This window comes from Aptenodytes patagonicus, chromosome 5 (assembly GCF_965638725.1).
Source record: "Aptenodytes patagonicus chromosome 5, bAptPat1.pri.cur, whole genome shotgun sequence".
Classification (NCBI taxonomy): Eukaryota; Metazoa; Chordata; class Aves; order Sphenisciformes; family Spheniscidae; genus Aptenodytes; species Aptenodytes patagonicus.
This window is the reverse complement of record NC_134953.1, coordinates 77,937,250-77,964,382: the sequence shown is the minus strand read 5'-3', so window position 1 is coordinate 77,964,382 and position 27,133 is coordinate 77,937,250. Positions and strand designations below refer to the sequence as shown.

General features: G+C 42.5%; 1 long non-coding RNA gene across 3 annotated transcripts in view; it reads left to right on the top strand.

Moving 5' to 3' along the window:
• LOC143160213 (uncharacterized) overlaps nt 1–10,292 on the top strand; it is a 47,162-nt gene extending 36,870 nt beyond the window's left edge. For 2 of the 3 annotated variants that reach the window (XR_012995351.1, XR_012995353.1), the window contains exon 4: nt 7,234–7,973. This is a non-coding gene — a long non-coding RNA (uncharacterized LOC143160213). The other variant, XR_012995352.1, reaches the window with a different exon arrangement.
• Nucleotides 10,293–27,133: the final 16,841 nt, after the last annotated feature.

Sequence of the window (27,133 nt, the reverse complement as noted above, 5' to 3'; positions counted from 1 at the left end):
CTGGCTGAGGTGTCACAGCAGAACCCAAGATACCATGAACAGATGAGGGAGGAGAAACCAGCAACACAATAATTCCTGACTATTTAGATACTGTCCCCCATTGCTTTATTTGAACTGTAGCTGTCACACCTGCATCACTCGGGCATCTCCAGGCCTCTTGCCCATACGCTGGGGGCTGCTCCAGCTGAGGACGGGGGGAGCAGGACGGCAGAGGTGGGAGCTCCTGCCCTGGCTGCTGACCGTGCCAAGCCAGGACCGTGCCCTTTTGCAAACTGCTCCCTTGACTTTCAATTTTTTTTCTGTATCAAATACGAACCGGGTGACACTCAGGTATTTATGACAGTGGAATGAGAGGGTGTAAATCATATTTTATGTCTTTTGTGTTGCTGAGCATTTTCACACCCACAGAGAGCGGGCAGCTCAATGGATGTCACCAGTGCACGGCTCCTCTGAATTCACCCCGGGCTCCCAGAGGAGTATCACCAGGGATGGAGAAAGCAGAGTGCTCTCTAATGAGACTTTCTTCTTGCCAGCACCAAGGGGTGCTGCATCCATTGCTGACCAGTTAGGAGCCAGAAGTAAATTGTTGTCACCTCATGTAAATCTGTTCCCAACACAGGCTCCCAAAGGAGGGTAAGGGAGGTGACCTCTGAGCCCATCCAAAACCAAAGCCTCGTGTCCACACTCACTAACTTTACAAATTCTACAAAGGAACGGTATGACCCTGAAAGGTGGGTGCACCGGAGGTGAAACAACTACCCAGTGAGCACTGGGCGACTTGGCTTCCAGCATTTGGGGGAATGGTATGGTAAACTCCAGAAACGCAAGAGGAATTTAAGGTGAGTTTTCACGTCCCACGCAGAGTCCAAGGAGAAAAGCAGGGTACGTACTTCTGGAAAGTGTATTTACCGGCCACCTCAGATCAGAGCTGTGGTTTTATGTCAGACTTAAAATTCAGCTTTTCCAGCAGACTCATGCTGATGTAGGGGTGTGATAACATTGACGCAGGCAGGAGACAGCCACCAGTGAGTCACCGCACCACTTCCTCCAGAAGCCGTCTGTCTACGGCAGGCATCCCATTGCACTGCTGATGTAGTCTGGCTTGTAAAAATCACCAGTCTAGCTTGTACAATCTACAAATAAGTCGTGTTTGTACCATGCAGGTAATATTCAAAGTGAAACCAATATGGGCTAACTTGAATTGTATAAGATAACTGCAAATCATTACTTCAAGTGAGAGCATAATGCCTGGAACCACAGGCAGGAAAATACATTTACAGCCTATCAAATTATCTTGGGATAATAGTGTAATGCTTTTCCCTGCCGTACTGTGTGTTCTGATAGCTGAGCAAATAATACTACAGCTGGAAAAGGCTCAGAATTTCAAAGAGAATAGATTTTATAAGCAGAGTGCTTCCACGGGAGAGACTGGCTTTTCTGTGTTATTTTGGGAGAATATTAAAAAAAAAAACAAACCAACAAAAAATGTAGTTATTTTTTATGACTCAGAACTACATAGAGTAACATCCTATGATAAACAAAACCTTCAGACAATTTGTCTGTTTTATAACATAACCTGCAAAGTGCTTCCCTGTTCATATGAGGTTACTTCTCTCTGTGACTGCAACAATATTCTTTTGATCAAATGTGTTTTCAGAACTGGCACAAACAAATCAAGCAGCTAAGTGACTACAGCAGTTTGCATGCACAAGTGCTGTTTGAATATAAAATTTTTCAAGCACATTTTTAGAGAAAACAGAGCGCCCTTTGAAATTTTGGAACTAAAGCTATATACCACAGCGCTCTTTATGTCGTCTGTGGAAGTGCATGACACCCAAAGTGCTTTTAGGATGCTCCAAGGTATATCAAAGAGCATTAACTTCAGCACAGCTGGGAATGTCCCCAGATTCACTTATGAATACGTATTTCTTGTATCCTGCATGTTAACTACAGTTAACATAGCCTTGGTCATTGAGAATAATCCACAGAGTAAGCCTATTAGGTGAGATTTAGCATCTACATTTTTCTGCTCACATCTGCTTGCCTGACATATGTAATCTGCCTGCATGTCACAGTTTACATCCTATTTTCGTTGGAGGGTAATGAAACTTGATCAGTGTCTTCATCTCCTTCCCCGTCTCCCTAAGAAATATTTCTGCTTGTCAGCTCCTCCTTACCAGCACTCTTTGGCATGATCCTTAGCCAGGTCCTTTATTAAAGGGGACTACATGCAAGGCTTGCAGGCAACCAGACAATTTATCATTGTTTGTGCAAAACGGGTGCAGAAAGTGTTACTTCGAAGACAGTAAGAAAATAAAAGTGATGTAGTAATTTCGTAACCTGAATTTTCTGTACTTTCTCCTCTCGCAAAGCTCTGGCGTATCACTATTTTAGCAGCGATCAGTCAGTAGTAGCTTTCTGAAGACTTATGTTTCCTTTTAATTCTTACAGAACTGAACTGTAGGCACTTCAGTAATTTTAGAACAGCTTAGTCCGAGAGGTAAATTAAAATTAGGGAAAATTAGACCATTTCTAATGAGATGGTTATTACAGTGAATAATGATGATTATTGGTTCTGCTTAATAAAACTGTCAGCCAATGCAAAATATGTATTAAGTGAAATTACATTACATTATATTTCTATCAACTCAGAAATTCGGTGCCTTGCTTTCCTACAAACCACGGGCATAACAAAATGTTAGACAGTGCTTCCTTTTCCAAATAGGATGAAACGTGGAGCTTTCAAAAACAGCCTTTTAAAGCCCTGATTTAAAGCCTATTAAATCTAATGCGGTGAAGATTCATGCTGACTTCTGTGCCATGTAGATCAGGACTTCACTAAAACGAGCAGTGTTCTCTCCTATTGTCTGTCCTAAATAGCTAGATAATACTACTGTGGTGAATATTTTACAGTATTATTAGCCTGCTAAAGAAAAAAACTTGTGGGCACGCGTTCCCAGCCCCCTTGCCTCACCGAGCTCATTGCTTGCCGGTTCACTGCTCTTCTGTTCCGATTTACCTGGCAAATCAGGAGATGGACTTCATAGGGTGAACTACACTTTTTCTTTCCAAGGTGAAAACAATGAGGAAAATTATCTGTTAGCTAAAAATGAGATCCTGCTGTACAAGACTCGACACCGGAGCCCCAAACGCTTACAGGTGAGGCAACTCCCCAGAAGCCTGCTGGCTGTCCAGAGACACGACTGGCTGGGAAATCCGAATGCTCATCATTTTTTTTGTTTAAAAGCAGGACATAATATCAAACCTTGCCTTCAGCAAGGGCCGCTGTGCTGAGGAATGAGAGCCATCCCTCTGAGAGGGTGGCTCCTTGCCTCTGCACCGGGAGCCTCTATGGCAGTAAACTGCCAAAGGGGGAGGAAGAAAGGAGGGGGGAAGCCAAGAGCGCGTTCCTGCTACCACACCTTCTCCGTGTCGGTTTCATCTAAAAGGATATGTTTTTGTGGAATATTTTGATATAAACTAAGCCACATTTGTCTTACGGAAAAGGTGTTTACTGCAGCTACAGTAGCAGTATATTTTATAGATTCTGAGAGAGATTAAACAAGCAGTATGTGCACCTATGCCAATTGACCTGGTGAATTGGGGCATGGAGGCGAGCGACTCTTTCTGTGGTGCACGTTGAAACCTGGAGAAGCACAGATTTTCCTATATAATTTTATTTCTTTGAGAAATATTTCTTTGCTCTTACAAACAGCAATGTATTATCTTAAATGAGGATGATAACGTGGTTAACAAGTCACAGCACATGTGGTTATAAGGTTTTTATCGTGCTTCGAAACATGTACTAATCAACAAGATTTCTCCTTTTATGAAGCCCATTTTGTAGAGTTCCATAAACAAGGTTCAACAGTCACAATTTCATTAGCATTATATTGTTGCCATGGTAATGTGGTACCAATTCAATTGATGGGCTTTTCATCCTGGGCTTATTATAGAACTGCTCTTCCTGTCAAAGATACATCTATATGGAAAGAGCAAACAGACCTTATCATCTGCATATTAGCACAAAATTTCATCATACGCTAGTCTGGATAAGGAACGTATCATGTTGTTGGCATCAGACCCAGAAATCATCAGAGACACGGTAGAAGTTACTAAAGATCATACATGGCAAAGTCGCGCTCCAAAATGAGGAAAATTACTTGCATTGTTTGCTGCAGTATCTGAATTTGTTATCGCAAAAGCACTTGGCTCTGCTGTGATCATTCTCTGTAATGCTGTTGGGAGGGCACAGTGCTGCAGGTGGTAATATCAAAGGAAAAAAAAAGCAGTAACAAATGCTAAAGAATAAAATGTGAGCTGAAGGGATGTTGGTCCTTCTCCCGTTTGCACGTTTTGCGGCATGTTTGGGGGAAATCGCTGCCAAATGCAACGCCTCGGTTTCCCGGTCTGTAAAATGGGGATAATGACCCCTCTCCCCCTGTGCGGAGCACCGGGCAGATACCCAATAGCAAGTGATAGCTGGTACTGCTAAACATCGTTATTAAGTAAAGTAGCAATGTTTTTAACAGCTCCAGGAAAATACACTGCACAGATCTACAATTTGAGAAATGTCACTGGGAGAATCTGGACTCACCCAGGGAAACACAGAAGAGTTGGCAGATCGAGCAGGCAACAGAACATATGCACTTATGGAGGGAAGATACTCACATCGTTAAAAAATCATGACAGTTTATAGGTTTTTAAAAAGAAAGAATATCGTAGGCTACAGGAGAAGTATCTGCAGCAATCTGAGCAAGGAGAGCAACAATACAATATAAGGCAACAGCGGGATGGCTTGTTTATTGTATGTTGAAACATTTTCTTGTATACTTTCACTGTTTTTTGATGATTGTTTCCTATTTAGATAGGAAATATCTTTTTCCATCCTGACACATAATGTTCAGCCTATCATTTCTTAGCTTAATCATGTTGCGTCCTTTGCAGCAGCAAGGGTAAATTACAGACAGGATAGTATTCAGCATAATCAAAGATGTGTTCCATTTTACATGATAAGTTTTGCCTGATTTACAAAGGCAGTATCTTCTCCAGCTGAGCAAGGAAAGAGAGACCTTCACTTGCAGATAAAAAACACCTCAGAGGAGAGGCTTATCCTCCATTAGGATCCTATTGTTCATACAAAAAAATAACCATTGTTACTACTGTTATCTATTTGTTTACTTTTACCATGATATAGCCACAGGACCCAGCTGAGACTGGGACCTACTTGTGCTAAGCACAGCAAAACTACACAGAGAGCCACGGTCTCTCCTTCAGACAATTTATAAGCTGAAGAGCCATGAGAAAGACCAGAGAGGAAAGAAAAATAGAGAGAGGGAGAGACAGCTTAAGTAACAGACTGAAGGTCAGAGAAGAAGTCAGTGGCAGAAGCAGAGCAGGTCTCCAGTCCCGGTTCCCTCCATTGGGATGCCTGCCCTGCTGGGGGAAGGAGATATCTGGAGATATCCTCCCCCAAATTCTGAGGATTCAGACTCTAACTCGTACACGGAGCCACGCTTTACCCCCTAATTTCAATGGCTGCATCCATGTTGCTGAGCAGGGGCAGCCTGAGGCAAAGCTTGAAGTCAGCTGTGCAGCCCACCCGTATTACCTATTAAAACACCTTCAGGCTGGCTCCAGGGCAACCCTGTTAATCCTCCCAGGGACAAAGGCTCAGGAATACCCTATGTTTTCGAGCATGTTCAAGGGCACCAGGGTCAGGGTACCTGCCAGAGGAATATTAATGGGTTTCAACACCACAACCGAGGCAATAGGGATCAGGCTTTCTTCCCCTGCGGTAGGGACTTCCAAATCCAAGCCTGAACAGATGGAAGGGGGAGAGAGAGAGGAGATTCCGGTCACAAGAGCAAAAAGTCAGTTTGCACCAGAATTTGAAGGCTTTGATCAGGAAGAAATATGATGTCTTAGATGAGGAAAGCATTGGCTTGGAGTTTTTCTTGCTTTCTCCTTCTCTCTCTCTCTCTCTTTCTTAAAACTCCACATAATGTAAACCCATTAAACTCTGGGGGAGGAAGCATTCATCTTCTGATCAGTAAATACTTCCTTTTGCTGTGTGGTGCCTGCTGACTTTACTGCTGTTGCAACCTTTTAAAATGCTTCCAGGAAATCTCACTAGATTTTAACTTTAATTTTGTTATTAAGGAGTCTGAAGAGAGTTTATAATAATCCCAATTTAACTTTTTAATAAAAACTGCAAATAATATGCTAGCATGGATTTGATCTCATATACCTAGCTGATAAAAATTATGATTTGTAGTAAAATTCGTCAGCCAGGGGTCTGTTGTCATCATATTAATTAATATAAAAGCTGGCAGCTTTAATATGGCAATGTTACAGTAAGCCTATATATTTTTAATAATGGTTTTGCGTCATGCATTCAGTTTTGGTGAAGATTAAGATTTAGCATGCAGAAGTAATATCCTTTATGATGGGATTGTCCACAGAAAACTGAGTAGGACATTTGCTTAATTAAAAGTATTTATCTTAGATGATTTAAGAAGTATGTCCTACTACTGAACAGATGACGTAAATTAGTTTCCTACAGTCAGTTCGCTACTGATGACTCTCCTTATACTAAACAGAAGAAGAAAAAGGTAAGAGAAGAGTGGGAGGAAAGTAATAGTTCCCACTGTCTGAGAATTTAAAGGAACTTTCGAAATAATGATTAATTAACACCATGCCACGAGCAGGAAACATCCACGATCACACCCATAAAGCAGACAGATAAACAGAGCCCTAAAAGGGTGCACTTGTAGCAGAAAGTCAGGAAATAAAAACAGGGACAAAAGCCCAGATTCCCACTCCTACCCACTGGACCTGTGCTACTTAACCTTCCCCTAATGAGGCCTCAGAGGCACTGACATTTGGGGAGCTGACCTCGAGGATTAGGGGTGGGATGGGGCTCTGCCGCGGTGGGGAGATAGAGCCCGGGGCAGGATGAAGCCCCGTGGTGCGGTGAGGGGTGTCTCGCAGGGTCTCGGCAGTGGCTTTCCCCAGCTGTGGGCAGGGTGCCGGGGGGAGCAGGGCTGCTGTGGCTGGGGAATTTGGGCAGAGAGTGGAGAGCAGAGCCAAGGCAAAGGCCAGAGCTACAGGGAGGGAAGGAACCGGTCTGACCTGCTCCCCCGGGGTGGTTTTAGGCATCTGTTTATAAAAACATGCCTTTAAGGGAGAGCCCTAACTGGTGGAGTGTTTCAACCCATCTCAATGTTACAGCCGTACAGCCTAAGTCTCCCGGACTAGCCCGTCTTCCTTCCTCGCCACGCCAAATGACCCATGGAAAGCGGTAGATCTTCAGTCTGTGGAGACAGTCTAACACTGGAAACTTCTGGGGGTGCTGCTGCAAGGTAGGGCCACATCTAACTCCTTCAAACCATCCCATCAGCTCAGGTGTGCTGCTCACGTGAAAAGCTCGTGACTCCCACTGCAGAGACCTACTTGTCTGCTTCTTGGAAAACCCTCCTGCCTGTGAGGCAGCCCCCCCAGACAACTGGACCTTCCCTCAGCCAGACACACAAATCACCCGCTAACTAGTTTTGGCTGAGGTTGTTGGATGAAATCTTCATAGATAGAGCCAAGAGGACAGGCAAGAAATATTTCTCTTCTTCATGCCACAACTTGTTTTCTCATTATTTCTTCTTGTCTCATTTTTACACTCCAGGCATTTTTTCTTTCTACATAAGCTAATAGGAAGAAATAATGTGCCCTACTCTAGTCATTTAATTTAAGTAATTTGTTTTAATTCTTACGAGCATTCAAATAGCAAGTGACGTTTATTGATATATGTTACACTTCCAAAACACTAGAAAATATTATCTGGCCCATTTTCTTCTGATGTTGGCTTAGATGACGTTTTAGGAACAGGAGCCACCCTGCAAAGGGCTGGGCACGTGCACAGGACGGGAGCTATCAGTGAAGTGCGTGGCCGCGAATCTGGTTTTGATCTGTCCATGTGATTTTCCAGGTGAGCCTCAGACCCTGCCTACGGTCTGCGCTCCCAGACGTCGGCCCCGCGACGGCAGACGGAGCGACATCCGGAGTCCCGCTCGCCCCGGCTGCTGCGCTGGGCGTTTGCTGCTCCCGGAGCTGCCCGCGCGCCGCGGGACACCCAGCTGCCAGACACCTAGACACTTGACCCAGCTGGACTGCCGGCAGAGACGCTGCTGGGGCCGGCTTTGCCCTGCTTGCTGCTGCCTGCCTGTCTTATTCTTCTGAGTGATGCCCCAGCCCACTCCTGTCCCGTTGTGCCGCTGCCTCCGGGCTGTGTTGAGTTTTCAATTATCACAATATACAACGCAGACGCTATGTAAAACAGCTAGCGTGACTCGAGCAGGCTAAGCTCAGTAGAAATACAGTTAAATAAAAAGGACTGCTATAATACCAGGAGGCTGATTGGAACCACAAGATACCAGTGTCATATCCTGTGGCTTTTATGTTGGTAGATGTAGATTTTAGCCATTAGAGTCTAGCTATCCAACAGATAACAACCAGAGGAAATGGATCTGGGTATCTTCAATCGTGAATAACTGGTACACTTTCGCCAATAAATGGAGGACCTGGTAAACTGCCAGAAGAAAAAAACTTTTTGAGATACCTACAAATACAATCAGGCATGTAACATGTGGTAGCTTCTAACTATGTGTAACTTAAGGAAACTCCCTGATTACTCACAATCCCTTTAAAACAGTATGTCAAGAGAGCTCTGACCTCAGAGAACCAATGTGCGGTTACATTGTCAACTCTGAATTCAGGCAAGGAAATAAATAGCGAGTGTAGGTCTCAACTTACATATTTGTACAAACAGTAACAGACCCCCGGATCTGGTATCATGATATCTAGGTGGGGGTAAAATGCTATGACAAAAGAGGGAGAAATAAGCAAAAAATACAATAATGTAAAATGTGCCTGTTGTTAACTTCTAGAAAAGCTCAACAGCTAGAATTTTAAAGTGTGGTATGTAGACAAATGTAAAGAGAGCAACACATTAAGTGTGTTTTTCTCCAGAGCAAAATGAAATAGGCATACAGAGCAAATTACAATATTTAGTACTTTCAGGGCAAATTCTAGTTGGGGATCATGAAGTAATTTGAAAATATTAATGAATTAGCCTCACAGCTATCTTTCAGGTAGATAATAATGATAATTATTACTATAAATAAATATTATTAGCATTCTTGCTCCAAAGAAATGAAAATTGAGGCATAGAGAATTAATGTATTTGTCCGAAGTCTGTGGTTTACTACTGTAACCATCCTTCTCTAGAACTATTATATATCAAGTTTATCCTTTTCCAAATACTGTATGTGATACACTATTCAGTTTATGAGCTCTAAAAACCAACCAGCTGAGCTTCCTTATGAAACAGTGCCTGTGAACATCTCCATTTGCATTTGAATTCTCAAGCAGCAACAATCCTGCTTAAAAAAATATAAAGAAAAAATGAATCATAAAAATCAGTACAAAATCTGTCAAGGCCCCATCTGTGACGGCGTATCAGAATATCGCGAAGAAGCTCTGAGGAACAAAGTTCATTCCAAGTCTAACGCATAGTCGATGAAATTAATTCAAGCAGGGTGAAATGAGGGCACATACCATGAAAAACTCTGTTCCTCCACTGAGGGGTGAAGGAAAGCAGCATCTCTGCTCTGTGCGTGTGTGATCTTGGTTTTGGTACATGTAGCCATGCTTAAATACCAAAGGTTTTACACAGCAAAATACTCAGTGTGCTCACATCTCCTTTTGATAGCCACGTACACCTGCTGCTTCTCTGAGGAGTGTCAGGGAATGAGTGGTCTCTGGTCCTGACAAGATGAGGACTTAGGTTATGTGTGCTTGTTGCAAAAAGCAAGCTTTCATAGCCAGCTACCTGAAGAAGTATGGAAACAAAATGATAGACTGCACCCTGGCCTTGACAATACCCCTACAAACACATTTACTTCCTTCTGAATGGGAATATATAAAGGTTAGGGACACTCATTTGTAGGATATTTATATATTTCCTCCTCGGGATCTGAATTCCTAAGAGTCTTGGCCTTAGCTTTTTGCTCGCACACATGCAATATTTGGAATTCACTACAGGAAATAGGAGAACCACAGCATTAACACCATTCTAATGCACCATGTTATTTTTCTTTCCCTTTTTTTAACCATTGGAGTATGCAAATGTTCAGTTAACTGGTCCTCATGTTTTCTCTTTATTGAATTGCTTTCACTATGGCAAATAAATATTCATAAAGAAATGTGGACAATAAATAATTTCAAATAGTTCAAAGCCATTTTCCTTCTAGACTGCATATATATTCAGCCGTGACTCGCCTTTAATATTTCATTCAAAAGAGAGACTTGTAGAAGGACAATAGAGATAATGTGTCAAGTAGTAATTAAAACAGGGGGTAATGATTAAAACCATTTTGATCTACGTTGTGCTCTGTCAAATTCATAATCTCCTGTGTTCGTTAAGATGACTTTCTACTTGCTTTATACAGAAACTCAAAATAAACTTCTGTTTGAAGACACTGCACAGAACAAAAGATTTCAACCTTGAGCTTGTGGGGTGCAGAGCCCTTCCCAGCTCTGGAGTTTAGGTGTATCTTCTGTACCATCCTAGCAAGATAAAACTCAGGCAGGCACTGTCCTTCCTGCTAATAGTGTGACTTCTCTGGGAAGTAGATCCAGATGCAGGGCAGAAGACAACCAAGGGCCACCCCAATGTGTACAGGCAAATGTAACCTGTCTCACCATTTAGACTTAAGCTGAGAGCTCCAAAAGAAATCAAAGTTAAAGATCTGGTTAGCTTATACATTTGGGGATCTTGGTTCAAATCCAAGTAACAATAATGTTCCTTGTCTCATTATATGTGTTCTGGCTACTAATACACATATTGGGCCCAAACTCATTATCTTTTCTGATTTGTTGCTGACTTTAGGCCCTGATTCAACAGAGCACTTACATACAGACTTAAATAAATTGATTTAGGAAAGCATTCCTCTTTGTGTTTAATCTTGGGCAGACATTCAACTTTGAAATCAATGGGACTTATGAACAGCCCTGACCTTGGGGTCTAAATGGTTGCTGAATCAGTGCATTGACAGAAACATACTGGAAAAGATAATATCCATGTCTAATCAGAGTTATAGTCTCTACTTTCATGGGAAATTACCCATAGATAACACATTATTCTGCTCAAGAAATCCATTTTATAGCATTTATTAGAAAGCCTTAATTCACATTGTCTGTTTATGCCAAAAATACCAGATGAACAGTGTCATTCCTTGATAGCGCATCTGTAATATTCTTTAAATGAAACAAAAAATACAGGAAAAGTGCTGGCACAAGGGGCCATTCCTAATTATTTACTGAGACTTTCTCAGTTGCCTGCCACATGGCGATCCTTTGGAGGAAGGGCGGATGGAAGGCAAGGCAAAGTGGTTCCGAAATCCTATGGACTTGAAGACAATTGCATATGAAATACCATGTTATGCAGTATCTAAAAATGAAACTCCCCGCTAAGAATAACATTTATAAGGGCTGTCTGCCCAGTCTACCTATGGAATTTTGAGTGATCACATGTTTTTATTACACAATGAGAGCTGCAAGAGTAAAAAAAGTGGATGTTTCTGGTATCATGGTGTACAGATTATACCAGTGCAACTATGGCCAAATCTATGAGACTACAAGAAGCAGTTGGTAAAATAATTGATGCTATGTTCCATGAAATAGTCTTCTTGCCATTCTTAAAAGTGTTTCACACTTAAGTCTTACTTATTATATTACAAAGATGGCAAACAGGGACTCTTAGATGTTGTTTATAGAGTTGAAACACAGACACAGAAGGGGAAGTAAATTATGATGAGTCCCACCATGTCATCTAATTCAATGAATGACGGGTATGAAGATCATAAGAAGACGCAGGAAGAGTCAATAGGTGCTACCTCTCTGTACAACCATAGAGGGATACCGCGATCCACATTATTCCACTGGGTTCTGGGGGCAGAGTTTGGGAATAACACATTAAGAACAGCTGTACAGTGTTCACCTGGCTCACAGTGGTGGAAACTCCCACAGTTACCTGTATCTACCCTAATGCTGCCTACGCTTGCTTTAAAGGCGATGAATCAGGAGTATGCAGCTGCTGTATTGCATGCTCGTTGCATGCAAGCTCTGTATTGCCTGCAAGCCTCTGAACCAAGGTCCCTTAGATCAAAGGGCAGAGCGTAAGGGGAAAGCACAGAGGGTCAGGACCTATCTTATCCTCCTGTATAATTCTCAAATTACCAAAAAAAAAAAAAAGCTGAAGCTCCCTTTTCTGTCATATCATCTACTCCATCCCGGGAGAGGGTGAGGTTAGAGCAAATCTGCATTCTGAAACAGTTGCTGCTTCTGCTCGCTATTTCCATATATGGTCATGAATTAAAGCTAAATTTGCTTAATTTAAGATCACCTGCTCTCTATGAAATTCGTTAGTGCTTAGCAGGAGCAAAAAGCTTATAGAGCTCAAGGTGAGCAGGAACAGGTCCTTGCTGGAACAAAGGCTTTTTCCAATGTGGTCACTAGAAGGAATAAGGGATCTATGCTACGATGTTAGGACCTCCTTAATCAATTCTTTAGTTTCTGCTGAAATCTTACTGATTTAGAGAACTTAATTACAGAGGTGAGTTTTGCAACTGATTTAAAGAGTCTGGGATTTCACTTTTCCAACTTTCCTGATCCCTTTGACTGGAGTGTAGTAATGATTTTTCTATCGTGCATGTAACATAGAGGTCACAGAAAAAAAAAATGTTTCCCCCTGTATGTAATTTACACTGTTATATTTTTTGAGGAACTAGAAAGAAGTCACCTGCTCTGTTCTGTACCAAACTGTTCTGTACCACAGTACCCCTGTATGCCTATGCATATTTGTCACAGTTATTCTCCTTTTTAACTTATGGAGATTATTATTTGTATCTGAAAGTCCCTTTGAGTCTGCCTTTTGGCTTTATTTTCTGGTTCTGCCTGTCAATACTGGGCCAAATTCTTAATTAGTATTGATTTGCCCTGATTTTGCCAGAGACAGGCTGACTTTCAACTGGCTAACTGCTGGCCACTTAACTTTGCATCCTAATGGCTTTAACTTTCTTCGTTATCCTCCTTTTACTAAAGAAAGGACTAGTTCACTCTTTTCTGAACACGTAATAATAAGAAACACGCTAAGCCGTCCTGATCACAAGGAAGGAAGTTCTACAGATGCTCAGAATTCATATGTTTTTAACAACATATTGGTACATATTGTCGTAGTTCCCTGTGGAGCAGAAGTAGTTCATCGTATGTTACGCTATGTTAACTTCACACCCTGCTGCAGTGCTCAAGCTAATGTGAGGTGAAATGCAACATAGAGTAGAGTAACGTGATATGGAAGAAATACTTGTTAATGCTCCTCCACAGAGGTGGGGAAAGAAAAAATATTTCCCCCTCCCAGCCTATTTCCTTTTTTCCATAATTACCTGGAAACTGTGAAGCCACCTAAGATAAACTGGGTGAAAAGGACCACTATGCATCCCACATTGTTGTTTGATTAATTTCATTACATCCAAAGCATCTTTATCACAAGGATGTTTGGTTATGAGTTTTTTCTTTTTTTTTAATCTTTTTTCTTTTCCAGTGCTCTGGCTTTTCTCCAAGCAGGAGGATAATTCCAACTCGTAACAGATGTAGACCATCCCCTAAGATTCAGGATTAATCAGACAGAAAGTGACTGTTCTCCTTAACATCTTAAGATTTGCTTTGGTTTAAAAGTCTGTCTTGTGTCCTGCAGACCCATTATTTACTAAAATAAATGCTACAAATGCAGCCATAGTACGCTTGAAAAACAACAAAACTAGATTGAGTTTATACTCAAACGTAAACTGTTCATCACAGAGGAATGAGAAAAAAAGGCTCCTGATGCTGTGACAGAGTTAAAAGCAAAAGCTCCACATGGTAAAAAGGGCAAATGAGAAGAGAGGATGAAGAACAGGTGGTAGAAGAACAAGGGGAGGGGATAACAAAACAAGAGGAAAAGTGTATTAAAGGAAGAAGCTTAGACCAAAGCAGCACGTGCAGCCCCAGGGATATGCTTGTGGGACTTCAAAAAAGGTCTGACTAACTTTCAGAGATAGTAAAAACAGAATGAAAAGAGAAAGGGGAGGCATGACAGCCTGTAGCAAAGAGCTAGGGGAGAGTTGAGAAGAAAAACATAAGGCATGCTCTGGTTATTTATACATCCTCCCACACTTCTTTCTTTGTAAAACATCCTATGGCTCCATTAGTGTGGAGGTAGGAAGAGCACAAGTAGATGTAATGGCTTAATGTTGCTGGTGTGTCCTGTGACTAAATAGTTTGATTTAGGATATCGGTGTTCTGAACATGAGGTACAGACCATTTATAAAACCATAAAAGGGGGGAGGGGGACACACAAACCCTACTGTGGAGTACAATACTGATGATACAAGTTGTATCTGTATTGTAGAAACTTCAAATGCTCAGTTACTCAAGTAGGAATCAAGGAGTTACAATGTTAAAACTTGGCCCAAATAGACTATTTTGAGTACTTCACTCTTTGTATTCAGTATCACTATCATCTTTTATGGAAGAAGTGCAAATCCTTGAAGTTTAGATATGCTGAACTTCAGACACACGTTGGTTTAGAAGAAACTACACGTGTTGTTCTATATAATCAAACAAGGAAACAAACTGAATTGATTCTGTCTTCAGTGAAGTTATCAGGAATATAAATGGGTCCAGAGTCTGTTTATGACTTTGCAGAAAGTTTAAAACTCTCTTTTGAGAGACTACGTGATAAGGGTTTAGCTTCTGCTGTGTTTACAGCTTCGTCTGTCCCATGAGTAGGCTTCTATCAGCACCTTGAGCTTGCTGGTCGCAGCCCTGGGTGCATAGGCTGTCTGAGCAAGTGTTGTATGGAGCATGTGTTGCTATTGCTTGTATTGAGATTGTTGGCTACAACTGTATTTTGCATTTTCGATATACAGAAATTAAATACTTTCTAAACAGGATACGTTTAAATTGGAGAATGCAAAGCACATACTGTAGTCCTGAAAGAAGTTGCAGAAGAAGCTTTAATCCTCATTTCCCTGGTGCTGAGCTTGTGTATAAATGCTACCCTTTGCCTCCTTTTCTGCTGCTGCAAATGAGGCAAGGCACAGCTGATGGGCACTATGTCAGTAGAAAATTTGAGCCATGGGGAAATCCCACCCATATTTTGAGGCTTGCAGGGTCAGGGTAGAATAGCAACCATTCCCTTAGCAGCCTCTCTGGGCTGCTGTGGAGCAGTACGACTGAGACCTAACATAGTCAAGAATCTGGCCCTAAATGTTCCCTTAAAAGGACAGGCACATGAATGGTCTGGTTTACCTTTTAAGTTGGCAATAGTTAATTGAGAAAGACTTTAATCAATACTTTATGTAATTTAAACTTGATGCAACCAAGTAGCCTGCCTCTGAGAAACTTTCCAACAGAGGTTTGCAATCTTCCCAGGACTCAATGGTATTTTGATGAATAACATTTCTAGCAGGCTAATTTTCTAGCTAATTATCAAACACCTAGGCAGACTTTCTGCAATATTAGATCATAGAATCATAGAATGGTTTGGGTTGGAAGGGACCTTAAAGATCATCTAGTTCCAACCCCCCTGCCATGGGCAGGAACACCTTCCACTAGACCAGGTTGCTCAGAGCCCCATCCAACTTTCAAAGATGGGGCATCCACAACTTCTCTGGGCAACCTGCTCCAGTGCCTCACCACCCTCATAGTGAAGAATTTCTTCCTTATATCTAATCTCAATCTACCCTCTTTCAGTTTAAAGCCATTACCCCTTGTCCTATCACTACATGCCCTTGTAAAAAGTCCCTCTCCATCTTTCTTGTAGGCCCCCCTTCAGGTACTGGAAGGCTGCTGTAAGGTCTCCCCAGAGCCTTCTCTTCTCCAGGCTGAACAACCCCAACTCGCTCAGCCTGTCCTCATAGGAGAGGTGCTCCAGCCCCCTGGATCATCTTCGTGGCCCTCCTCTGGACTCTCTCCAACAGGTCCATGTCCTTCTTATGTTGAGGGCCCCAGAGCTGGACGCGGTACTCCAGGTGGGGTCTCACAAGAGTGGAGCAGAGGGGGAGAATCACCTCCCTCGACCTGCTGCTCACGCTTCTTTCGATGCAGCCTGGGATATGGTTGGCTTTCTGGGCTGCAAGTGGAGATTGCCAGGTCATGCTGAGCTTCTCATCAACCAACACCCCCAAGTCCTTCTCCACAGGGCTGCTCTGAATCCTTTCTCTGCCAGGTGTGTATTTGTGCTTGGGATTGCCCCGACCCAGGTGCAGGACCTTCCACTTGGCCTTGTTGAACTTCATGAGGTTCACACGGGCCCACCTCTCAATCCAAGGTCCCTCTGGATGGCATCGCTTCCCTCCAGCATGTCAACTGCACCACACAGCTTGGTGTTGTTGGCAAACCTGCTGAGGGTGCACTCAATCCCACTGTCCATGTTGCCGACAAAGATGTTAAACAGCGCCGGTCCAAATACCGACCCTTGAGGAATTCTACTTGTCACTGGTCTCCACTGGGACATCGAGCCCTTGACCGCAACTCTTTGAGTGCGACCATCCAGCCAATTCCTATTCACTGAGTGGTGCATCCATCAAATCCAGATATGCTTTGGAGAAAAAAAAAAATCCCTTCAACCATGGGCAGAAGGGAATTACAAATTCATAGGTATATACAGATTTTCAAATCTTGAACTAGTGGTTCATTACAGTATCTTGGTGGTAAAATATAGCATCTTACAGTCAGTAGATAGCAAAAAAAACCATAACTGATTTTGAAATTAAAAATCACAATCCAATCCACATAGAGCCCTAAATTGTATATTAAAAAATAAATTAAGTTGTAGAAATTTTAAATGGCAAACCATGTTTTCCTCCAACCAAATATGTTTTGGCCAAAGGGATTCTATGCATTTTTGGTTTTATTGAGGAGTGCTTTATTTCAGCCTTAAAGGGAAAAAAAAAACCACCCTACAATACAGCTAACCAAAATTCACACATCTATATAGAATTTACAGCAGTTGTTATCCCAAGTGTATTGTTCCTATTCTAAAACACTTTGAGGTTACACTTAGTCATAAATGTTTCTAGTCTACTAGTCGCCGCTACACTTTGTTCTGTGGAAGTAGTACGAGATGGAGGTAGAGACTTAAAAGGAAAAAAAAAGTGTAACTGGAAGAGGCAAAGCCAGCTATGTCTCTCTCTGCCAGACTCTGCATCCTTTCAAATTCATCCTGCTGATACCAAGGCTTGTCCCTTGCAAGATCACAACCTACAGCTGTAGTGAGTAGTACTTGCTCAGTGTCACATTACTCAAGCAGTGCAAAATCAGATCCAAGGCAAATCGTGTTACCGTGGCTTTAATGGGGGTGGGGGGAACTCATCATCTTTAAATGGCTGGTATGTACTTGCAAAGCACATAACCCAAAACCAGAGCTGACAGTTTAAGTATATGATAGGAGAATAACAAACAAGCGTAACAAACAGATGGGCCAGCCAGTCTGTTACAACGTGGTTCAACTGCAGGTCTGGCTGTGTGTATGTGGGGGAGCTCCTTAGTCAATCTTAATTGTCATAGCTCCATTGACTTTGGTATTTACAATAGCTTTATTTATATGATGATGATTAATTCCTTCTGTGATTGAGAAAAAGTCTAAAAAATTAAAAGGCCTTTTAAATCCTATGGTATTCTGTTCCTTTCAGGCTTATAGCAAATATATCCAGTGACAGTGATATAGATTCTCTCTGCAATAAGTGTGAAATGACAAGTATGCATATATATATATGATCTCATTGTCAGTATTTGACAAGCTTGAAAAAAAATATGTTTTGGCTATAGAAGCTATTGATGTAGGTGTTATGAGGCACGTGGGAGGGACCCTTCAAGTTTTCGGAATGTTTGAAGCAGGAATTTTCTGTGTGGGCTAAAAGGACTATATCTGCGCTCCTCTCTCCCTCCGTGAGTCCCAGCCAGGTGGAGATGACACTTTCCCAGCCGGCTGTTGTGGCTGTAGTCCACCTAACTGCAGGCATTCTGCAGGAAGGTGGAATGCAGCTTAGCCAAAAGTTGCCATAGCAATAGATTATTATGCAGTTAGAGTAAAATCTTGGACATGTAGGTGCTGCAATGAAAAAAGTGATAATTGGTACAAATTTGGGGGAAGGAGCTCTACTGGACATAATCTTAAAAACAAACAAATGAAACAACAAAACAAAAAACACAACCAAAACCAAACAAAAAAACCAGCAAGAAAACACAAAACCTTTTACTTTGCTCCTTTGTGTAAGAAGTGGACAGCTCCACAAACACCATGATTTTTTTGTTTTAAGATCTAACTCTGCATGAGGTAAATAGCACCCAGCATAATACAGTATATTTGTTAAGCATACATTTCAGTATTCCATGAAAGTTGTTTTCCTGTGTGAGGCTTTAATACAATATATGGCAAAAAAAACCCAAACATGTAAAACAATAGACGACCAGAGAATTGATGACATTGTGTATGCAAGACATCTGTCTAGAAAAGCTGTTGTAAGGTCAACTGGTATAATGGGGCTAATGGTAGGTAAAGAAGAAGAGAAAGGTAGAAGAAATAGTTTTGGAGGAAACAAAAACAAAAGGAAGAATTAAATTTTTGAATCTGATCAAAATCCACAAATTTAAGCATGAGATTAGACAATGTAATCTTGTTTTATTTGGTGGAATAGGATTTATTTTTTAAAGCATGGTATGTGTTCTATAGCAGTAGTCATTTTCAGTGGAAATAAGATGGTCCGCATTGATGGATAATGTTTGTGATAAAGGGTTAATTTCCAGAAAGAAACTGGTTTAGCTCAGATTTTTTTTTTGATCAAATTGACTCTGCTTGATTTGATGTAGTGATCTAATATGACCTTGATTAAATTAGAGAGAAAATGATGATGCAGACTGTTTGTCCTGGTGACAATTGCTACCTTAGGCTAGGGTGGCAGTGAATTAACGTCTTGCCCATATTTTGCAGGGACCTTGGGCAGGAATTAATTTCTCCTATTCATTTCAACCTTGCCAAGAAGGCAATAACTGTTGCTGATTGTAAAGTTAGCTATTTCTGAAGTGGTGAAATAGGCTTCAGGAATTTGCTCAAAGCCGTCCAAGACAGATGACTAGCTTGCCATCGGCCTAGTAGTTTAGCGAGGACATAGGGATGTACTACAGGTCATTTATATTATCTGAGCATCACTTCTCCAGTCAACAACCGAGGCTGTGGATAGTCTTTATCCATCATCTTATACCAACAGTTGGGGGCTACAGCCACATCTGGGACTTGTAAGTGGAAATCGGCTTTCTTCTACACAGTGTATAGGTCCGGGGTAAAAGTCAGCTCTATAGCAAGGTAGGGAAGAGACATTTTCTTGAACTGTCCCATGGAAAACCTAGTCAAGTTTTTGTTCTTTTTGTCCTATTTGCTGGAAGCTACAGAGCAAAAGGTGTACTGGTTAGTGCATTGGGGCTTCGCTCCATGTTTCCAGCCCAAGCACTATGTTACCTTACAGCAATTATTTATGCAATGTAAAGCACCACAGAACAGTTTTTCTCCAGCAATATTTCATTGCTTGGCTTAAACACAATATTCAAGTTAATTACCTGTGTCTGTTAAGTCTCGATGGCTGTTGAATACTATTATAAAATCCAAGTTATAGTTGGGGTCCATTGCACTGAGCACTGTAAGGACCTGGAGAAGACAATAGCCTCTATTAGAAAATGTTTTTCAACTTACAGCCTTTTAACTCTGTGTTTAAATCTTGCAATAGGAGCAATACATTTCACTGTGTGTGGCCACAACTGCTGAAGTTACAGGCCAGTGTAAATGAATCATTTGCGGGTAAACGGAACTCTCGATTGGAAGCAACTCGCAGACATGCAAAGAGCTGGGTTAAAAATGTGCAGAGTCCTGTTTAGTGTTTACATAGAGCACTGGTGGAGGGAGAAAGATTCACTGTTTTAATGGCAATCCAGTGTGTATTTAAGTAACATGAAAAAGAAAATTTTAGGTTTTGTGTACTGTAACAACTAAATTGGAAGATGTCTGTTAACATTAAACTAATATGTGCTCTTACACAGCTAAACTACTAATGTCACTTGTAAATTGTCATCTCTAAGCAAGCAAGCAGACAGCCCTCTGGGAATTTCATGCATTATACGTGTGGTAGGGAGAAGGAAAGTGTTCACATTACAAAATCAGACAAGGTAACTCTTTATTCTTGTTTTGCCTTTACTGTTAAAACCCAGATTTTTCTGGTAAACCTGCCTCCTAAGTTGGGTTATGATGAGGCTAGCTGATAGTTCCTATCAGTTGCTATGGTTTTTCTTTTGTAGTGCTCTCATTGGTACTTTAATAATAGACTCTGCAATGACTGTCAGATTTTTTTGTTTGGTCATAAGGCATAGCTGAAGGTGTTGAAAAGGTACTAACCTAGCCTAAAACTGCTGTTGCTGATCATTGGGCGTTACCAAGTATGGCTGGGATTTCAGCCATCAGAGGAATGGATGCATTGTGGAGACAAAGGACTAATTGCAATTACTTAAAGAGACATTGAGTTACCATCCCTTATTGTATTTCTTTTAGGAAAACACAAACCTGTTTGTTTCTTTTTGAACTACTAAACAAGAACAGTCCAAACACACCAACAGTTTATTTGTTTCAAGGATGTTAATCTGGTGGCAGTTTTTCTTTACAAAATAGTAATTTAAAAAAAGCAAACAGTAGCCATTTTGTTTGTCAAATGTTTGTTTAGTGAGGCGTTTGAAAAGCTATCAAAGTTGAAACCAGTTATGCTGCAACTATAGAAACCAATAGTAAATAGTAGTAGTATTTTGTAAATAATTCGAGAGGCCAGTTTGTACCTTGTCAATATCTCTGGAAAGCAACACAACTACAGAATCCCTATTAAAAAAAAACCAAACCCTCCTGCTGGTGCTCCTGCTGTTGTTGGAAGGGATGAATTCATACCAATAGCTCAGTGAATATACTTGTGGTGTCTGTCTACTTTAGAGGCTGATCTTCCTCTGATCTCACTGCATGCTTACCTTTGAAACTGCAAGCACAGAGGTAGTTAATTTTGCATGTTCATAAGCTGGGCAGTAAGCCACCATCTCTAATATTTACCTGAATGGAGAAATACTTGCTGTTGGCAGAAGTTAGGTATGTGGTAAACCCATTCTCTAATAGCTTGGCAGCCTGACTTCTTGGAGACTTGGAAACCCCTGCACAGGGGAGGGAGGGCTGGAAGGTCAGTTTGCACAGACAGCAGCCGGTTGACGTCTACAGGAATCTCTGGTGAACTGGGTATCATTTTGTCCTACTTCACTGCTGCACAATGAAATGGCTCCAAACCAGGTTTCGTTCAAAAGGCAGACCTCACCCTTGTCAGAAACTTGCTGCCACAGGGAATGTAGAAGATGCAAATAATGCAGTGTACTGGGCCTCAGCGCAAATGGTCCGATCCTTCAAAACAAAACTTACTTTTCACTCTTCTCATCTCAGAGGTGCGTATGTCTGGCAAGAAGCACCCTTTGCTTCTAACACCCAGGGCTGAAAGAAATGGATGTGACACCCCTTCCATCACCACAACCATGAGATGTCTCAAAGGCAACTAAGTGATTTCAAATTTTCAAATCCTGTAGTGGATTTCCTTTTTTGTCCAGAAAGGATAATTTGGTCTGATGTAACTGAGTGGCTGCTCAGTATCTCTAAAATTAAATCCAACATACTCTTCCTGTAAAGTATTTTCAGCCTCCTCTTCTCCAGGTTCAATGCTCCAAAATCCCATCTTAATCTGAGATCTGTAATTGCTTTTATCCAGGGAAGACTCATGCTAAATGTGTATACTTTTTAGCTTATAAACACTCAGACTCCCTGACTACTCTACCTAGCTAAGGTCCGGCAACATGAGAAGCACATTAAGAGACTGAAAATAATTTGAGGCACGTACAGAGAAAAGACTCTCGGACCAGTGCAAACCCAGGACATCGATTTAGCAATTCTCAAGCTTAGTAATAAATATAAGGTTTGTCTACAGATGTCATCACTGGAGACTGGAGGGGGGAAAAAAAAATAGCCAGATTTTTCCATCCCCTAAAATATCCTAAAGAAACATTTGGTGGCATTTAAATAGGAAAACATTATGCTATGCCAGAAACAAGTTTTACTTTTTAATATTTCTTTGAATTGCATGATAGTGGTTATCAGAAGATGTTTGTGGTGTGAAAATATGTGGGTTCTTTTTGCTTAATTTTTTTTCCCCAAGATGATCATGTTGAAACTTGTGGTCCTTGCTACATCTAAAAAATCATAAAGCAGTTTAGGAGACAAGCTTTTGTTTACACTGCCACAGATGGCTGGAATAAATTAGTGGACTCACTAAAGAACAGTTCATTTTAGTTTAAAATGCATTTGGACACTTATCAAAGCTCACATGGTGGCCATTTTATGTTATTTATTCATCTATTTGTGCTTTACAATTCCATGCCCAAAGGCTATGTCTGAGTAATGGTCAGAGTTTCCTCTTAACAGAATTTATAATTATGTATATCTCACAGTTCAAGCCCATTTGTACTCCTGTACTGTGGCATACCCTGGGTTATCCTGTGTAGCTACTCCTTCTGAAGAGCACTGCAAATCCAACTGTAAACAAGCAGATTAGAAAGGCAAGGTAAACTTCTTCACTAATGTGAATGTTTTCAGTTGAGCATTTTCCCTAAATCGGTGAAGAAATGCATAAAGTCGTAACTATATACTTCCTTCACCATCAACGCTGCTATTTGGGGAGGTAGTGAGAGCAAGACTTCCCAAATTAACTCTTGAACTCCAATCGCCCTGGACTGGATTAGGATGAGGGAGGAAAAAGGATGGCCTAGTTACTCTATGGCTCTTCACTTACGGACCTTTCAGAAGCAGTGCAGTAAAACCTCTCCCTCTCACACTTCAACTTTTTCACGTGTATACACTTGTTTCCTCCTTGGCACCCATACAGTGAAGACATGCAACACAGATGTCTTCGGAGTTGATGAACCTGGCACCGGAATCAGTGGGGCTACGTCTTTCAGCTTGACTCTAATAGTGATTTGTCTTGTCCTGGGAAAGTCAACACCAGTACTACTGTGACTCCTAGCGTAAGGGAAGAAATCAAACTAACATCTGAGTAGCTGTTGGGAGCCTGCAGAAGCAGCTTGTCATTTTCATGGCATTTTCTTGCTAATCCCATTTCTCTTGGACCCTTTGCATACTGGATATATCACCTTTAGACTGTTGCACTTGGGAGTTGACAAGCCAAATCGAGGGGGCAGAAACAGCAAATACCTGAAATGTAAATCTGTGCGCTGTTATAGTGAAGTACTCAAAGTAAAAGAGCAACTTGGGCTCACTTCAGGCTTTCCTGAATCCCATAAATTTGACAGATGAACTTGCTTAAGTGTAATGAGTAATCTGGATTGCTAAATCAGGCGTTCAGATGTTGGGAGATGCTAGCTGTGAGACTGTAACCATCACTCTTCATCATACGCAATGAGTAAAGAAACTGGTCCTGGAATAAAAATAGTGTGTGATTAAAGACTGCCCACCAGGTCCAAGTTACAACTGCACAGCAAATTAAAGTCTGGAATGTCCTGTCTTTCTAGTGCTTGAACTGATGTGAATCAGGGGCAGTTTTGAGGAAAAAGCAGGGAGTTGCTTGTATGGTGTGTCAGTACACTGAGACCCCTAGGCTCCCTAATACATCACTGCCAGAATTTGAATGCTGAACTTTCAGAGTTTACACTTTACCCTTTAAACTCGCAGATTAACTACTGCAATGGCTGGGGGAGGAATCTTTTGTTTTAGATTGCGGGTTGTGTTCCTGGAACCGTTTGAATTTGAAGGCCGTGGCCTTGCTCGCTGCCTGCCACCCTGCCCTGCCCTCCTTTGCCCTCCCAGCCAGGCAGCCGTTCCCAGCACAAGGCTGTTGCTGCTGTGGTGGCAGCGAGTGCCTGGAGGTTTTCTGAGAAAGTTCACGTGCAATTATTTCTTTGGCATGTGAACAAATTTTACCTGAAGAGCACAAGGAACAAAAGGTTAATGGCAATTTTCAAAAGCCTATAACCCAACCAAGCCTCAACAGCATTTCATGCCAGAAGTGAAAGTTAGGTCCTTAGCATCACTGCTCTGTTTCTGCTGCTTTCAAAACCCTGCCGGGGGGAGAAAAAAAAAATAATAAAAAAATCAGAGGCTTAGCACTTCTTCAGGAAAAAAGCCCAAACTATATTTAGGCTGCGTAACACTTTTTATTAAAATTTCTTTTAACTTCTGCTTTAGAAAAGTGGGAATACTTGTATTCTGATGAATGTTGTGCATGCTTCCCTGTTTCTGCTCATTTATGTCCTGAAACAAAGTTCAGCTGTACAGATGCTCAGCGCTGATAAGAGCACTATTTGCCACAGCTGAGGATCCGGAGATCAGAGGGTGATCCATGGAAGGCCAGCCTTCCTGAACTGCTGGGGGAAGCTGGCAACAGCAGCAGGCTGACACAGACTGGCTGACTGCCATGGTTTGCAGGCAGTAAGTTGATCCCCAGGAGAACTGTGTGGGAGGGGAAATAAGAGGAGCCCCCTCCACCAAGAAATACAAATTGTGAGGTAAGGCAGGGTATGGTTAGGTCTCTGAATCCCTTTCTCTGACCTGTACTTATTGGCAGATTAAGTCCTGCTTCATTTGGAGGGGAAATTCATTTCATTACTTCTATGAAATTTAAATGGTGTTACTATTTACTGGTTTCACAGGGCAAAAATCCTACAGGTGTCAGGTTCATTTGGCTTGGTAGGTAGCATGGGCGTAAACAAGGATTTTATAACCTGCAGAGCAAAAGAGAAAATGTGTGTGATGACACTTTCCAAAAAGAAGTGGAGTTTCCTCAAAAGGGTGTTGTCTGTAACGGCTGAAAACCTGGCAGGACAGAATGAAACTGGAGAGTCCAGCGGCTGCTGCTAGTCTCTTCTAATGTAACTGCTCCTTTAGAACAAATGGATGCAAACTGTAGGTGGTTGGACACAAAGCAGTTTATTATTTCATACACATGGAAATATTCCTTGTGAAAATGACTTGTGGGCCTAACGCACTTGTGTAGTCAATATAATGCTGTAGATCAGGAGCAAACGCAACTAGAAAACTGCCCAGCTAGCACCAGAGACCACCGAGCTGCTCAGCAATGTCAGTATTGATGAAATGAACCAGACTCTTGGATTCGTTAGAGATAAGTACTAGCAATGCACAGGATCCTGCTTCTGATTTTCCTACCAACACTTCAGCTGCTTTGCATGGGTGATTGTAATCAGCAAGAATTGTTATGCGATGGTGCTGAAGCAGAGACTTGAGAAAACACAGCTCTCACTTGAGACACAAAAGACCACAACCTTATTTCTCCGCATCTTATGAGGGAAACAAAATCTCCACTGGGCATCTCGAAAGTGCTCATTTACAGAGATAGAAAGAAATAAAATAATTACAATGCAAAGAAAAATTTCCATGCTATTCCGTGAGAGGCATTCTCTCCGGAGACATGAAAGGAAGAGAAAAGGCAAACCTATTCTCTACTGCACCCAAAGGGTCATCAGTGTCCAGAAGCTACTTATACTTTTTCAGGCTTTTTGTAAAGCAAATAAGAGTGGGAAGCCCTTTTTTTTAAATCCTTTTTATGCCGTAATAAAGAAGAGTAGAATGAAAGCTAACTGGATAAAATGAGTGCTGTAAAGAGCATGCTGAAGACCAGATCTGTGATTCTCTTTTGAGAAGGGGAGAAAGAACCCAAGAAGTTGCCTGGCATGCAAATAGGAAAAGGAAAGACTGGTCATAAGTAAAACTCCTCTATTCCTGTGAAATGATGAGAAAAGCTCTCCCATTTGGGGGGATCATAGGTGTGGCTACTTGAAAGTGCTGTCCAGAAACTGACGTTACGGTGTTTGCGTTTTTTTCCAAACGGAGGATACTTGCTTTTGCTGTTTTTTAAGGTAGTAGGGAAGGCAGAACTTCTTTGTAGGCATGTTGCAGCGGGAATGTTTATTTCAATGATACCATAAATATTGTGTTTGCGGTAGCAAACAATCGCAATGTTTGGGAGGAAAGAAACTTAAGAGAGCGCAGAGGCTGCGTGACCTGGCCTGCTTGCCTTTGGGGCACTCCCTGCAGCAGGATGGCTTCTGCAGGGGGGTTCTCCTGAGGGGATGCAGGGGGAGGGAAGGCTCGCTGTCCCTGTGGGGAGCAGGGTGAAGGTTCAGGGACAGAACAGGCCTGTCATGCTGGGAAAGGTGTATGCGTAACCCCGGGAAGGGTCCTCCCGCTTTGCTTCTGAGCAGGAGAGCATTGTTGGACTCGATGATCTTAGAGGTCTTTTCCAACCTCAATGATTCTATGAGAGGGGCACGGCGGTGTTGGCTGCGGCCCTGGCGTGCAGGCTCCTCTTGTGGGATTTTCACAAAGTGGAAAAAACAACCAGGGTGAGGTTTGGCCCTGTCCCCGCTTTCCCTTCCACCAACAGGGAACGGGGAGGACGATGGTGAAGGAGGCTGTGGTGTGCATGTGGACGATGGCGAAGGAGGTTGTGGTGCGCATGTGGACCGAGGCGGGGTGAGTGCCCGTGGGCTCTGGCGAGGGGTGCCGCGGCAACTCATGGAGGCAAGGCTGGGCCCCAGGGCACCTGCCCTTTGCTGCCCCGTGTGAGGCCTGCGGCGGAGGGGCCGTTTCCCAGCGGGGGGAGCGTGCCATGAAGCCCCCTGTGGAGGGCTTCTGCCGAGCCGCGTCCTCTCCCCTGGGTGCCCGTTGACGCCCGCCGCGGACCTGAGGTAAAGTGGCGCGAGCCGTCACCGCGCCGGGCCGGGAACGCTCCCGTCCCGCGGGGACACCGATCCCCTCACCCCGCCGGGCCGCCCCTGACCCGACGCGGCTCTGCCCAGCGGGGCGGCCCTGGCCCCGGCCCGGCGCGGGGGGCGCCCGCCCACTTGGGCGTTGCTGTCCGGGCTGGCGGCTCCGCCTCCTCCCGCGCTT